Genomic DNA, 16090 nt, shown 5'->3' on the forward strand with positions numbered 1-16090 from the left:
ACCAGCATGTGTTTTAATAACTTTAGTGTGTTTAGTCCATTGATGGATGATCTCCCTTGCCTCCTCCACAACACATGTCCTGTCTGTGGTCAGGTGAGGAATTGGTGGCAATTCAGTAACAACATAGTCCCACAGATACTCATCTGTATCAGTGTGTTGGATCTGAAAGTTCTCCTTCATTACTGTATAATACAAAATTGAGTCCTCCATTTCTCCTTTGTTACGCAGTATTTCTGGTGTCCGTTTAGAAGATAGGTTTTTTCGCACTGTGTGTTTTTAAAGTAATGATATCACTGTTGACACACTTGTCCACTGTACTGGCTCAGGAACAAGACTGACCATGGCCCCAGTCATGGTTAATGCCATCACAGCAAAATATATTATTCTCTTCATGTTGAGTTAAACCTGTAACGCACAAGGTTACAGATCTGCTCTTATTTCCAGTTTACATTTGAAATTATCTTGTCCATATTTTGGTTTTGTCTTTCTAGACCACTCAATCCAGATTCCAAATTATCCTTGGACTCGAGATGTCCATTTTTTCCTCATCCAGTTCCATTTCAGGATAGGAGGACGAAGCACTGGCTTTTCTTCCTTTTCCTTTGATTTTTTGACAAAGCTTCCCTGATTCTCAGGATGAGAGGACTGAACATCACCCCCTTGATAGGGCCTGTTCCCATCTTCTTGGAACAGTTATTCCATTCCTCGAGTCTCCCAAATCGGCACATAACATTAATTTCATAGGGCTCTGCAAACCTTGGATTTAAAAACGAGGTAGGTTGGTGTATTCTAATCATCACTCTTTGTCCTGGACTTAACTCTATGGGACTAACTTTTGAGTCAAAGTAGGCTTTACTCTGTTGTTTTTTCTTTCCTATTTCGTGGGTTGCTACATAATTGGCCTCTTTCACTGTCTCTACCAACTGTTGTACCATTTTTCTGACACAATCCCATCGATTTTGGGTTCTGACAAATCTAATCCTAACAACCCCTTCAACCCTCTCATGTCCCTTCCCATTATGAGTTTATAAGGGGTATAACCAGTTGAAGATTATTCCTTATTATCATCAAGACATAAGGCAAAACTACTTGCCATGTTGTTCCATGTTGTTGTACCAGTTTTGCAATCATAGTTTTTAGTGTTTGATTCATCCTTTCCACAATTCCACCGGACTGTGGTCTATAAGGTATATGAAATCACTGCTTGATCCCTAAAAGTGCCATGACATCTTGCATTATCTGCACCGTGAAATGTGTGCCTTGATCTGATTCGATGCTCCGGAGTAGTCCCCAGCGAGTGAATATCCTTTCCAGTAGGATTTTTGCAGTGGCCTTTGCTGTGTTTGTCTTAGCCGGGAAAGCTTCCACCCACTTCGTAAAGGTGTCTATTACTACCAGAATATTTTGTACCCTCCAGGGGTGGGCGATAAGGGACCAATGTAATCTATCTGCAAATTAGTCCAAGGCCCATCCACTGGTCTGGTGTGTCGAAGGGCTGCTTTCTTTACATTTCTAACAGGATTCTATTGTGCACAAATCAAACAATTTCTGACATAATGTTCCACATCATACTTCATCTTAGGCCACCAGCCCACTTCCTTGATCTTTTCCAGGTGCTTTCGCCCCCCTGGTGTCCCCATAGATCAAGGTACCAATGGATCTCCTGGTTTCTTCCTCCCTCTGGAAACACAACCTTTCCTTCATGAGGGACAACCCCATCTTTAACAAATACTCCCTTGTGCTCTTTGTATGTTTCAGACCCTGCACCTTCTATCAAATTTTATATTCTTTATCTTTCTTCTGCCCCTCTGTTAAATCCATAACCTTAATCTGTTGTTCTTTCTACCTCTCAATCTCCCCAATCTGTGGCTGCCATTCCTGCCCAAATAAAGCACCTTGCTTTGCCAATTTGTCAGCCTCTCTATTTCCCTCAGGAGATAATTTAAAGTGGGCTTTCACCTTTATGACTCCATATTCTATTCCCTTTGACTCTTCGAATATATATTGTAATAAAGCAGAAGATGGGAGGGACTTCCCATTAGCTGAAACAAACCTCTGGCTTTCCACAGAGGCTAATGAGGCTAATATTCTGTAAGGCTGTTACAAACATGCATACTATCAGAGTGTATGACTGACCCTGGCGGAAAACGTTCTGGGTGGCTAACCACATATGCTACAGCTGCCAATTCTCTGCCTGTGCACTCATGGTCTTGGTTAACTTTAAAGCTATACTATACCTTTCCTGGCCATGTTCATCCTCGACATATATGCCACACCCAGTTATCCTCTCACCATCCTCTACTAATGAGGAACCATCTACAAAAATTTTAAGGTAGGATTTTCCTTTCTCCTTTGTGTCTTTGTTCTCAGTCATTACTTTATCTGATCTGCTTCCACTCCCTCCTTTTTGTTTTGATACAAATGGACCCTTGGCATCATTTGCTATCATAACTTGACACTCATGTTCACTTCCTTGGTACACCAGGTTATCAGCTAACATAGAGGTAGTGTTTACTCGCTTTACACTGTTACATACCTCATGGATGTCTTGTGACTGTCTTATGACCATGATGTAATTGAGTGTCTTATCAGCATGTTGTAATGGTCTTGCGGAGGTCACATGATGTAATTTTCCCGCCAGTGAGGTCACATGATGACCTGTTCTCAACAGGTATATAAAGGAGACCCCTGATGTGATGCAGTTAGTTTTCAGTTTAGTTTTGTGTTACATACTCCGTTTTTCTGCGTATTCAGCTTACGACACAATTTTGTTTTAAAGTGGAGTTCTACTTTCCATTGTAAGTAGTATTGGAGAGTGAATACCTTACCAAAGTACAGGAATTTGCCGAGTCGAGTAAAGCTGATATCGTTTGCTGGTTTTGGAGAGGATCGACCTGTATTGAATCTTTGTTCAAGAAAAAGTGACCTGCAACTGAGATATCCCCTGCTAAAGTAGGAAGGATAGTGCAGTGTCTATTCTCCAGAGGTAAAGGTCAGTTCCTTTAAACCGTTTTATTTCCGTCATTGTGAATCCTGCGGACAAGGCAGGTTCTGGCTAGGATCAGCAATAACGTTACATCTTCGAGGAATTCTTTACTTCAGGAAAGACTCTCCTAATTGACTGTATAAATCTCTTGGACTTTCCAATTTACTATTCTAAGAACTGTGTTCGAATTTACCACTTTAAGAACTGTTTTCGCATTTACCCTTTTAAGAACTATTCCAGAGTTGCCGTATAGCAGTTAACTTCCGGTTAAGTCAGTTGTTTAAATATATTTTGCTATTTTTTTTCTGCAGAGATTAATAAATGTTTCTTTGTTTTTTATAAAACCTGACTCGATTCTATATTCATTGTTGCCGGTCCCATGACAACACTTAAATCTCTTCCGTGCAGCAGCAATGCCTATCTAGCAATTCTGTTTTGGCTTACTAAACCATCTTTTATCCTTCCATCTAACAGTCATTGCATGGGGGTGTGTTCTGTCAGTATTGTAAATGGATTAGGTCCCATTATGTAGGCAATATGTGGTACCTCCCAGAAAACCGCTAACAAGTGTTTATCACATACAGTGTACCCCTGTTCTACTGGTGAGAGCATGTGTGATGCATACGCTACTGGTCTGAACTTCCCATGTGTGTCCTGCAATTGCACTGCTGAGAGGGAGGTATTTTGTAGCAACCTCCCTTGAGAATGGCTCAGTCAGATTTGGGGTGTTTAAAGCAGGCACAGTGGCCAATGCTTGCTTCAGGGCTGTGATGGCCTGGGTGTGACCTGGTTTCCATTCCTGGGCCACATTCTTTTTCAGTAACTTCATCAAAAGGCGCTGCCTTAGTGGAAAACCCATCAATGTGACCCCTACAGTACCCTACCAGCCCCAGAAAGGACTGCAGACCTTTCAGGTATCAGGGAATAGGCAGTTTCATAACCAATTCTACTCTTCGCTTATCAATTTCTCTTTTCCCCAGTGTCAAGACCATTGTCAAATAACTAACTTCTTGTTTCATCACCTGTGCTTTTTTAGGATTTACCTTTAGTCCCAATGCAAGTAATAATTGCAACAGTTCTGTCAATAACTGATAATGTTCCTGCTTGGTTTCAGTCTGCAGACGTAGATCATCTACATATTAGATTAGCATTCAGGCTATGAAAACCATTTTAACCCGTCGCCTAAGCGCTGGTGACATATAGATGGAGAATTTTGGAACCCCTGTAGTAGGGCAGTCCACGTATACTGCTGTCCCTGAAAGGTAAATGTAAACTTGTATTGGCACTCTTTTTAGTGGGATAGACCAAAATCTATTATTTATGTCTAAAACTGTGAACCCATTGTACCCTATCATTCTGTTTGACCACTGTCTCTGGGTTAGTTGCTACAGCTGGGGCTGTTAATGGGGTTACTTTATTCAGCTGATTTCTCAATCACATTCAGAGCCATCTTTAAATCACCCAGTGTCTTCTTAATCCTTCCACTTCATCATTCGCTAATTTGGCTGCTTCTTCCAGTCTCCTTTTCTCTTTAAGTAATTTCTCACATTTCATTTGAAACTGGTTCATGGGCATCAAGTGCAAACCTCTCTGACCCTGTAAACCAGTAACCCTTTCTCTAAAGGTTTCCACCTCCTTTTGGAGCCGTTTGTGTTCTCCTTCTAACCGATCTCGCTTGGCTTCTGCTTATTGCTGATATTGTAGGATTTCCTGTTGTAACTTTGCTCGTTTTGCTTCAGCTTTTTGCCAGTATTCTAGGATTTCCTGTTGTAACGTCACTCGCTCGGCTTCTGCTTTCTGCCGACATTCGTTTTCCCATTCTAATCTGTGCCGTTCCGCCTCATCATTTTCTCGGAATTCTATCAAATCCTCAATTAAACAGCCAACTGCTACTGGTTTTTGTAATTGTTTAAACTTCCTGCTCGACAGCTTCCCTTGGGCGATTTCCTATAGGGCACAGCCAGGGTAACCGACAAGCTCCTCATACTGTGGCCACTTCCCCAACACGTATTTCTGGAGGTATCCCCTCCAAACAAAACAATCCAAGTCCTTTGGACTTGCAGAATTTCCTGAATCCTTCATCCTGGGTCAGTAACTGCTAACTACCCAGTTCCAGATCTCTGTACCTCACCCACGTGGTCCGACTTGAGTCTCCCACTGAAGAAAGAGATTTATCCTTGAGCCCACCCAGGGACGCCAATTCTGTTACTAGAATTGCCTCTTGTAATAATGATCAGTGAGGCACAGAGAATCTGTATTTACCGATAAATAACTTTTATTGATTCAACTAAAAAGCACGTGGGTTCACAAGCTATCTAGCTTTGTGCACCCTACTAAAATCCCTGACCCTTCATGAGCAGTCAATAGAGAGAAAAGGTATTACCTGGGAAAGAGGTCTACGCTGGCTAGGTGCTCCTCGTGGTCCCAATCTCCACGTGTCCGTGGGGTCCTCCTTATACTTTATAGCCGCCAAATAATTGATACTAGAGCATACAATCATCACAGCAATATTTGACTCTGTGTTTCGCGCTCCCTGGAGTACAAATCGATAGTAGATAGTAAAAATTTAAATTATAAGTCATAAATAGAAAATAGAAAAGGGAAAGTAAGGTTGTGCAAAAAACCGAGAGGCAGGTCCGGATATTTGGAGGGTACGGCCCAGATCCGGGTCAGGATCCATTCAGCAGTCTTATCACACTTGGAAAGAAACTGTTTCCAAATCTGGCTGTACGAGTCTTCAAGCTCCTGAGCCTTCTCCTGGAGGGAAGAGGGACCTGTTCCACTTGCGCACCACCGGTGAGTTTTGCTGACATTGAGGGATAGGTTGTTGTCTTCGCACCATGCCACCAGGTTCTTAATTTCCTCTCTGTACTCAAACTCATCATTACCCAAGATACAGCCTACAATTGTGGTGTCCACAATGGTTTGTCTCTGGCTGCTGGAGAGTTATCACCCCTGTGCATTTGGAGCTCCTGAGTCTTATAATGTTCTTCATCAATTGAACCATTGGATCTCCACCCCATTGGCTCAAAGTCACCTGACCTACCTGGGTCACCTTCTTACTGGTCATTGGACAGGGCTACAACCAACATTGTTTCATGGCTCTGCCCATCCCAGCCTTGTGTATTTGTGTCTTTACACTCTGACTGGTCCAAACCAGTTAAATGAGGCGACATAGACAGAGTCTAACGAGATTACAGATTGCTTCTTTGGTAGGTCTGCAATTTTATATAACAAGTAGCTACTCTGAGAATGGTATCAAATTTAATGCTTTGATTAGATTGTCCCAGAGTCTAAAGTCAGTTCAGAGTCCACGCCCTTTACATAACAAATAGCTACCTGTTTGAGAATGGTCTCAGGTTTAGCAGATCATTACCTGAAGCTTCCTTTGTCCACATTCAGTTGCTCTGATTAGATTATCCAAGAACAAGAATCAGTTCTGAGTCCACAAAATAGGGGGAACAAAGAGAACTGGTTTGTCTGCTTCCTCTGTCCTTGATCAGACTGAAGATTCTTCTGGCCAACATCTCCCTCCTCTTGATCCAAAGATATTTTATCTGAGGATCATTATCCTCCTCTCATTCAGTTGACTGCCCATAGAACTGCCATGGAACCCAGCAGGTGTGCAATGCTTACATTTTATAAATATATTCACATTTACTTACAAAATTCACCCACTTTATTCTGACAATCGTCTCTGCTCTTTCATGAAAGCATTATCCTCGACTTTTCCCATTATTTCAGCCTTCCATCTTCTCAGTTGATATACATCGAACAATACAATACAATTATGAAGTTCATAAAATTAGTGTTACAGCAGCATGTGATACTATTCTTACCCACGGATGTATTTGAACATTTGTCCCCCAATTCCAAAACCTACTTGAAAAGCCTGAGTCACTCAATATTCCATTTGCCTTACCAACATGTGTTTTAATAACTTTAGTGTGTTTAGTCCATTGATGGATGATCTCCCTTGCCTCCTCCACAACACGTGTCCCATCTGTGGTCAAGTGAGGAATTGGTGGCAATTCAGTAATAACATAGTCCCACAGATACTCATCTGTATCAGTGTGTTGGATCTTAAAGTTCTCCTTCATTATTATGTATAATACAAATTTGAGTCCTCTATTTCTCCTTTGTTACGCAGTATTTCTGGTGTCCGTTTAGAAGATAGGTTTTTTCGCACTGTGTGTTTTCAAAGTAATGATATCACTGTTGACACACTTGTCCACTGTACTGGCTCAGGAACAAGACTGACCATGGCCCCAGTCATGGTTAATGCCATCACAACAAAATATATTATTCTCTTCATGTTGAGTTAATCCAGTAACGCACAAGGTTACAGATCTGCTCTTATTTCCAGTTTAAATTTGAAATTATTTTAAATCCATACTTCGTTTTTGTTTTTCTAGACCAACCAATTCGGACTCCCAATCGTCTCTGGACTCGAAGCGTCCATTTTCCCTCACCCACTTTTCTTTCAGGATAGTAGGGGTAACTTTGAAGGTATGAGTCGTGAATTAGCTAAGATAGACTGGCAAATGACACTTAAAGGATTGACGGTGGATATGCAATGGCAGGCATTTAAAGGTTGCATGGATGAACTACAACAATTGTTCATCCCAGTTTGGCAAAAGAATAAATCAAGGAAGGTAGTGCACCCGTGGCTGACAAGAGAAATTAGGGATAGTATCAATTCCAAAGAAGTAGCATACAAATTAGCCAGAGAAAGTGGCTCACCTGAGGACTGGGAGAAATTCAGAGTTCAGCAGAGGAGGACAAAGGGCTTAATTAGGAAGGGGAAAAAAGATTATGAGAGAAAACTGGCAGAGAACATAAAAACGGACTGTAAAAGCTTTTATAGATATGTAAAAAGGAAAAGACTGATAAAGACAAATGTAGGTCCCCTGCAAACAGAAACAGGTGAATTGATTATGGGGAGCAAGGACATGGCAGACCAATTGAATAATTACTTTGGTTCTGTCTTCACTAAGGAGGACATAAATAATCTTCCAGAAATAGTAAGGGACAGAGGGTCCAGTGAGATGGATGAACTGAGTGAAATACATGTTAGTAGGGAAGTGGTGTTAGGTAAATTGAAGGGATTGAAGGCAGATAAATCCCCAGGGCCAGATGGTCTGCATCCCAGAGTGCTTAAGGAAGTAGCCCAAGAAATAGTGGATGCATTAGTGATAATTTTTCAAAACTCGTTAGATTCTGGACTAGTTCCTGAGGATTGGAGGGTGGCTAATGTAACCCCACTTTTTAAAAAAGGAGGGAGAGAGAAACCGGGGAATTATAGGCCGGTTAGCCTAACGTCGGTGGTGGGGAAACTGCTGGAGTCAGTTATCAAGGATGTGATAACAGCACATTTGGAAAGCGGTGAAATGATCGGACAAAGTCAGCATGGATTTGTGAAAGGAAAATCATGTCTGACGAATCTCATAGAATTTTTTGAGGATGTAACTAGTAGAGTGGATGGGGGAGAACCAGTGGATGTGGTATATTTGGATTTTCAAAAGGCTTTTGACAAGGTCCCACACAGGAGATTAGTGTGCAAACTTAAAGCACACGGTATTGGGGGTAAGGTATTGGTGTGGGTGGAGAATTGGTTAGCAGACAGGAAGCAAAGAGTGGGAATAAACGGGACCTTTTCAGAATGGCAGGCGGTGACTAGTGGGGTACCGCAAGGCTCAGTGCTGGGACCCCAGTTGTTTACAATATATATTAATGACTTGGATGAGGGAATTAAATGCAGCATCTCCAAGTTTGCGGATGACACGAAGCTGGGTGGCAGTGTTAGCAGTGAGGAGTATGCTAAGAGGATGCAGGGTGACTTGGATAGGTTGGGTGAGTGGGCAAACTCATGGCAGATGCAATTTAATGTGGATAAATGTGAAGTTATCCACTTTGGTGGCAAAAATAGAAAAACAGATTATTATCTGAATGGTGGCCGATTAGGAAAAGGGGAGGTGCAACGAGACCTGGGTGTCATTATACACCAGTCATTGAAAGTGGGCATGCAGGTACAGCAGGCGGTGAAAAAGGCGAATGGTATGCTGGCATTTATAGCGAGAGGATTCGAGTACAGGAGCAGGGAGGTACTACTGCAGTTGTACAAGGCCTTGGTGAGACCACACCTGGAGTATTGTGTGCAGTTTTGGTCCCCTAATCTGAGGAAAGACATCTTTGCCATAGAGGGAGTACAAAGAAGGTTCACCAGATTGATTCCTGGGATGGCAGGTCTTTCATATGAAGAAAGACTGGATGAACTGGGCTTGTACTCGTTGGAATTTAGAAGATTGAGGGGGGATCTGATTGAAACGTATAAGATCCTAAAGGGATTGGACAGGCTAGATGCGGGAAGATTGTTCCCGATGTTGGGGAGGTCCAGAACGAGGGGTCACAGTTTGAGGATAGAGGGGAAGCCTTTTAGGACCGAGATTAGGAAAAACTTCTTCACACAGAGAGTGGTGAATCTGTGGAATTCTCTGCCACAGCAAACTGTTGAGGCCAGTTCATTAGCTATATTTAAAAGGAAGTTAGATATGGCCCTTGTGGCTACAGGGGTCAGGGGGTATGGAGGGAAGGCTGGGTTCTGAGTTGGATGATCAGCCATGATCATAATAAATGGCGGTGCAGGCTCGAAGGGCCGAATGGCCTACTCCTGCACCTATTTTCTATGTTTCTATGTTTCTAAGTCCCAGCTTATCTTCCTTTTACTTTGATTTTTAGACAAAGCCTCCCTGGTTCTCAGAATGAGGGGATGGAAAATTACCCCCCTGATAGAACCTGTTCATATCTTCTTGGAATAGTTGTTCTATTTTCAAATCACCCATATCAGGGCCATCATGTACATTAATTGTTATGTGCTGATGGTGATAACATTCCTGTTTCTCCCCCACCAATTTCAGCTGGTTGATATAGTACCACTGACTTTTATCCGGAGAAGATTGCACTTTGTACACTGAAGGACTTGCTTTGACAATAATTTCATAGGGCCCTACAAACCTTGGATTTAAAAATGAGGTAGTTTGGTGTATTCTAATCATCACTCTTTGTCCTGGGCTTAATTCTATGGGACTGACTTTTGAGTCAAAGTAGGCTTTACTTTGTTGTTTTTTCTTTCCTATGTGGTGGGCTGCCACATAATTGGCCTCCTTCACTGTCTCTACCAACTGTTGTACCCACCTTTCTGACACAATCCCATCGATTTTGGATTCTGACAAATCTAATCCTAACAACTCCTCCAATCCTCTCATGTCCCTTCCTGCCATGAGTTTATAAAGGGTGTTACCTGTTGAAGATTATTCCTTATTATCATCAATGCTAAGGCAAAACTACTTGCCATGTTGTTCCATGTTGTTGTACCAGTTTTGCAATCATATTTTTTAGTGTTTGATCCATCCTTTCCACAATTCCACTGGACTGTGGTCTATAAGGTATATGAAATCACTACTTGATCCCTAAAAGTGCCATGACATCTTGCATTATCTGCGCCATGAAATGTGTGCCTTGATCTGATTCGATGCTCCGGGGTAGTCCCCAGCGAGTGAATATCCTTTCCAGTAGGATTTTTGCAGTGGCCTTTGCTGTGTTTGTCTTAGCCGGGAAAGCTTCCACCCACTTCGTAAAGGTGTCTATTACTACCAGAATATTTTGTACCCTGCAGGGGTGGGCGATAAAGGACCAACGTAATCTATCTGCAAATTAGTCCAAGGCCCATCCACTAGTCTGGAGTGTCGAAGTTTCTTTACATTTCTAACAGGATTCTATTGTGCATAAATCAAACAATTTCTGACATAATGTTCCACATCATACTTCATCTTAGGCCACCAGCCCACTTCCTTGATCTTTTCCAGGGTGCTTTCAACCCCTGGTGTCCCCATAGATCAAGGTACCAATGGGTCATCTGGTTTCTTCCTCCCTCTGGAAACACAAACTTTCCTTCATGAAGGACAACCCCATCTTTGACAAATACTCCTCTGTGTATGTTTCAGATATCAAATTTTTAAATTCTTTATCTTTCTTCTGCCCCACTGTTAAATCCATAACCTTAATCTGTTGTTCTTTCTGCCTCCCAATCTCCCTAATCTGTGGCTGCCATTCCTGCCCAAATAAAGCACCTTGCTTTGCTAATTCGTCAGTCTTTCTACTTCCCTCAGGAGATAATTTAGAGTGGGCTTTCACCTTTATGACTCCATATTCTATTCCCTTTGACTCTTCAGATATATATTGTAATAAAGCAGAAGATGGGAGGGACTTCCCATCAGCTGAAACAAACCTCTGGCTTCCCACAGAGGCTAATGTTCTGTAAGGCTGTTACAAACATACATACTATCAGAGTGTATGACTGACCCTGGCGGAAAACGTTCTGGGTGGCTAACCACATATGCTACAGCTGCCAATTCTCTGCCTGTGCACTCATGGTCTTGGTTAACTTTAAAGCTATACTATACCTTTCCTGACCATGTTCATCCTCGATATATATGCCACACCCAGTTATCCTCTCACCATCCTCTACTAATGAGGAACCATCTACAAAAACTTTAAAGTAGGATTTTTCTTTCTCCTTTGTGTGTTTGTTCTCAGTCATTACTTTATCTGATCTGCTTCAACCGCTTCCTTTTTGTTTTGATACAAATAAACCCTTGGGATCATTTGTTATCATTACCTGACACTCATGTTCACTTCCTTGGTGTACCAGGTTATCAGCTAACATTGAGGTAGTGTTTACTCGCTTTACACTAATATTTCTTCCTTGCAGCAGCAATGTCTATCCAGCAATTCTATTTTGGCTTACTGAACCATCGTTAATCCTTCCATCTAACAGTCATTGCATGGGGGTCTGCTCTGTCAGTATTGTAAGTGGATCAAATCCCACTATGTTGGCGAAATGTTGTACCGTCCAGAAAACTGCTAACAAGTGTTTATCACTTACAGTGTACCCCTGTTCTACTGGTGAGAGCATGTGTGATGCATACACTACTGGTCTGAACTTCCCATGTGTTTCCTGCAATTGCACTGCTGAGAGGGAGGTATTTTGTAGCCACCTCCCTTGAGAATGGCTCAATCGGATTAGGGGTTTTTAAAGCAGGCGCAGTGGCCAATGCTTGCTTCAGGGCTGTGATGGCCTGGGTGTGACCTGGTTTCCATTCCTGGGCCACATTCTTTTTCAGTAACTTCATTAAAGGCGCTGCCTTAGTGGAAAACCCATCAATGTGATCCCTACAGTATCCTACCAGCCCCAGAAAGGACTGCAGACCTTTCAGGTCTTGGGGAATAGGCAGTTTCATAACTTATTCTACTCTTCGCTTATCAATCTCTCTTTTTCCTGGTGTCAAGGTAATTTTCAAATAACTAACTTCTTGTTTCATCACCTGTGCTTTTTTAGGATTTACCTTTAATCCCAATGCAAGTAATAATTGCAACAGTTCTGTCAATAACTGGTAATGTTCCTGCTTGGTTTCAGTCTGCAGAAGTAGATCATCTACATATTGTACCAATCACTCAGGCTTTGAAAAGCATTTTAACCTTTTCCGTAAATGCTGGTGACATATAGATGGGGAATTATGGAATCCCTGTGGTAGGGCAGTCCACGTATACTATTGTCCCTGAAAGGTAAATACAAACTTTCATTCGAGTGGTTAGTCCAAAATCCAGAATTTTTTGTCTAAAACTGTGAACCCATTGTGCTCTTCTATTCTGTCTCTGGGTTAGTTGCTACAGTTCGGGCTGTTAACTTTATTCAGCTGTCAATAGTCTATTATCAGTCTCCAACTACCATCTGGTATCCTCACTGGTCATATGGGTGAGTTATTAGTGGAGGCTACTGGCCTCAGAACCCCTTGTTGTACCAAACTCTTACCTACATCTTCCTCTGCTTTTTTGGGAAACCATATTGCTTTTGTGGTTTGGGGTCTGGACCTTGTATGCACACACTGCCAGCCATCGTTCCACAGTCATGCTTGTGCCTTGCAAATGCCCCTGAGTTCTGGTAAACAATTTGCTGCACCTTCTGATCATTGCTCATCTCCTCCAGTTTTATCCACATTTCACCCATTGTACATATTCTATCCTGATATTGTCCAACTGGGATCTGCATGTGGTGTATGTTATTCATGCCAGTTGGCACCTGCAAAATCATACAATTAACTGGGTCAAAACGAAGCCCTGCTTTGGTCATATAATCACCCCCCCCCCCCCCCAGTGTATGTTCCAGCTCCCTGGATAATTCCAGGGAATGAATGTTTCAATGCTATGTCTCCTATCCTTCCTTCCAATGGTACACTCACATATCTCAATTGTGAATGTCCTGTGAATTTTACCGTGTATTTCACTAGTGGTGTTGATGGTGGTTTGGAATCTTCCTGTGTCCCACAAAAAGGTAACAGGGCAGCTACAGCTTATAATGGAACGTGAGCAGGAGATGGACGGGAGCTACAGGGAGTTAGTCACCCCGAGGGTGCAGGAGTTAGATAAGTCGGTGACTGTCAGGGAAGGGAAAGGCTAGCTCAGATAGTAGAGAGCACCCCTGTGACCATCCCCCTCAGTCATCGTTATCTCATTTTGGAAGTGGTTGAGGGAGATGACCACTGCGATCGGGTCTCTGGTACTGAGCCTGTGTTATGTGGTGCAGAAGGGAAAGAGGAAGATGAGGAATGTGGTAGTCATAGGGGATTCCATAATGAGGGGAACAGATAGGAGGTTCTGACAGAGATACTCGCATAGTGTGTTGCCTCCCAGGTGCCAGGGTATGTGATGTTTCGGATCGGGTGCAGGGTATTCTGAAGGGAGAGGGTGAACAGCCAGAAGTCTTGGTACATGTTGGTACCAATGGCATAGGTAGAAAGAGACAGGAGGTCCTGAAGAGAGAATTCAGGGAGTTGGGTAGGAAGATGAAGAGCAGGACCTTCAGGGTAGTAATCTCAGGATTGCTGCCTGTGCCACATGCTAACAAGCACAAGAACAGCATGATCAGGCGTCTTAATGTGTGGCTGAGAGACTGGTGTAGGGGGCAGGGCTTTGGGCTCCTGGATCACTGGGGCCTCTTCTGGGGGAGGTATGACCTGTACAAAAAGGACAGGGTCTAATAAAGCTGTTACACAGGGTTTAAACTAATTTGGCAGGGGCATGGGAACTGGAGTGATAGGCCAGAGGAAGGGGAAATAGAAATAAATCAAAGATAGCTCCAACAGAGACGACAGAAAGGACAGGCAGGAGATGAGGCATAATCACAGCCAGTGGGATGAGTTACAGGGCAATAGAGGCATGGTGCAGTTAAAACAGAAAGCAACAAATACTGGACTGACAGTGTTATATTTGAATTTAATTTATAAGAAATAAAATGGATGATCTTGAAATTTAGCTACAGATTAGCAAGTATGATGTTGTGGCCATCTCTGAAACTTGGCTAAAAGATGGCTGCCATTGGGAGCTGAACATCCAAGGATATACAGTGTATTGGAAAGATAGGTTAGTAGGCAGAGAGGGTGGAGTGGCCCTGTGTATAATAAATAATATTAAATCATTAGAAAGCGATGACGTAGGATCGGAAGGTGTAGAGTCTCTGTGAGTTGAGTTAAGAAATGGCAAGGGTAAAAGGACCCTAATGACAGTTGAATACAGACCTCCAAACAGCAGCCAGGATGTGGACTACAACTTACAGCAGGAGATAGAAAAGTTGTGTCAGAAAGGCAATGTCATGATAATCATTGGGGATTTTAGCATGAAAGTGGATTGGGAAAACCAGGCCTCAAGAGAGAGAATTTGCAGAATGTCTAAGGGATGGATTCTTAGAACAGTTTGTTGTTGAGCCCACCAGGAGATCAGCTGTGCTGGATTGGGTGTTGTGCAATGATCCAGAGGTGATAAGAAAGCTTAAGGTTAGGAACCCTTAGGGAATAGTGATCACAATATGATCGAGTTTTGAGAAGGAGAAGCTAAATTCCAATGTGTTGGTATTTCAGTGGAATAAAGGAAATTACAATGGCATGAGAGGGGAACTGGCCAAAGTTGACTGGAAAGGGACAACAGAGCAGCAATGGCTGAGCTTCTGTGAAAAATGTGGGAAGTGCAAGACAGATATTACAAATAAGAAGAAATTTTCGAAGGGAAGAAGGACACTACCATGTCTGACAAGTGAAGTCAGAGCCTAAGTAAAAGCAAAAGAGAGGGCATACAAGGAAGCCAAAGCTAATGGGAAGATAAAGGATTGGGGAGCTTTTAAAAACTTGCAGATGGAAACTAAGAAGGTCATTAGGAAGGAAAAGATTAATTATGAAAGGAAGCTGATGACTAATATCAAAGGAGATAGTAGAAGTTTTTTAAAAATATATAAAGGGTAAAAGAGAGTTGAGGGTAGATATAGGACCAATCGAAAATGATGCTGGAGATATTGTAATGAGAGACGCAGAGATGGCAGAGGAATTGAATGTGTATTTTGCATCAGTCTTCACAGTGGAAGACATCTACAGTATACCGGACATTCAAGAGTGTCAGGGATGTGAAGTTTGTGCAGTGAAAATTACAACTGAGAAGGTGCTCAGGAAGATTAAAGGTCTGAGGGTGGATAAATCTCCTGGATCTGATGAATGCACCTCTGGGTTCTGAAAGAAATAGCTGGAGGGATTGCGAAAGCATTAACAATAATCTTTCAAGAATCGATATATTCTGGCATTGTACCGGATGACTGGAAAATTGCTATTTAAGAGGGTGGGAGGCAGCAGAAAGGAAACTATAGACCTGTTAGCCTGACATCAGTGGTTGGGAAGTTGTTGGAATCAATTGTTAGGGATGAGATTACTGTGAACCTGGAGGCACATGACACGATAGACCAAAGCCAGCATGGTTTCCTGAAAGGAAAATCCTGCCTGACAAACCTACTGCAATTCTTTGAGGAAATTACAAGCAGGGTAGACAAAGGAGATGCAGTGGATGTGGTATACTTGGATTTTCAGAAGGCCTTTGACAAGGTGCCGCACATGAGGCTGCTTAGCAAATTAAGAGTCCATGGAATTACAGGGAAGTTATTAGCGTGAGTGGAGCACTGGCTGATCAGCAGAAAACAGAGAGTGGGAATAAAGGGATCCTATTCTGTCT

This window comes from Mobula hypostoma, chromosome 3 (genome assembly GCF_963921235.1).
Source record: "Mobula hypostoma chromosome 3, sMobHyp1.1, whole genome shotgun sequence".
NCBI lineage: Eukaryota > Metazoa > Chordata > Chondrichthyes > Myliobatiformes > Myliobatidae > Mobula > Mobula hypostoma.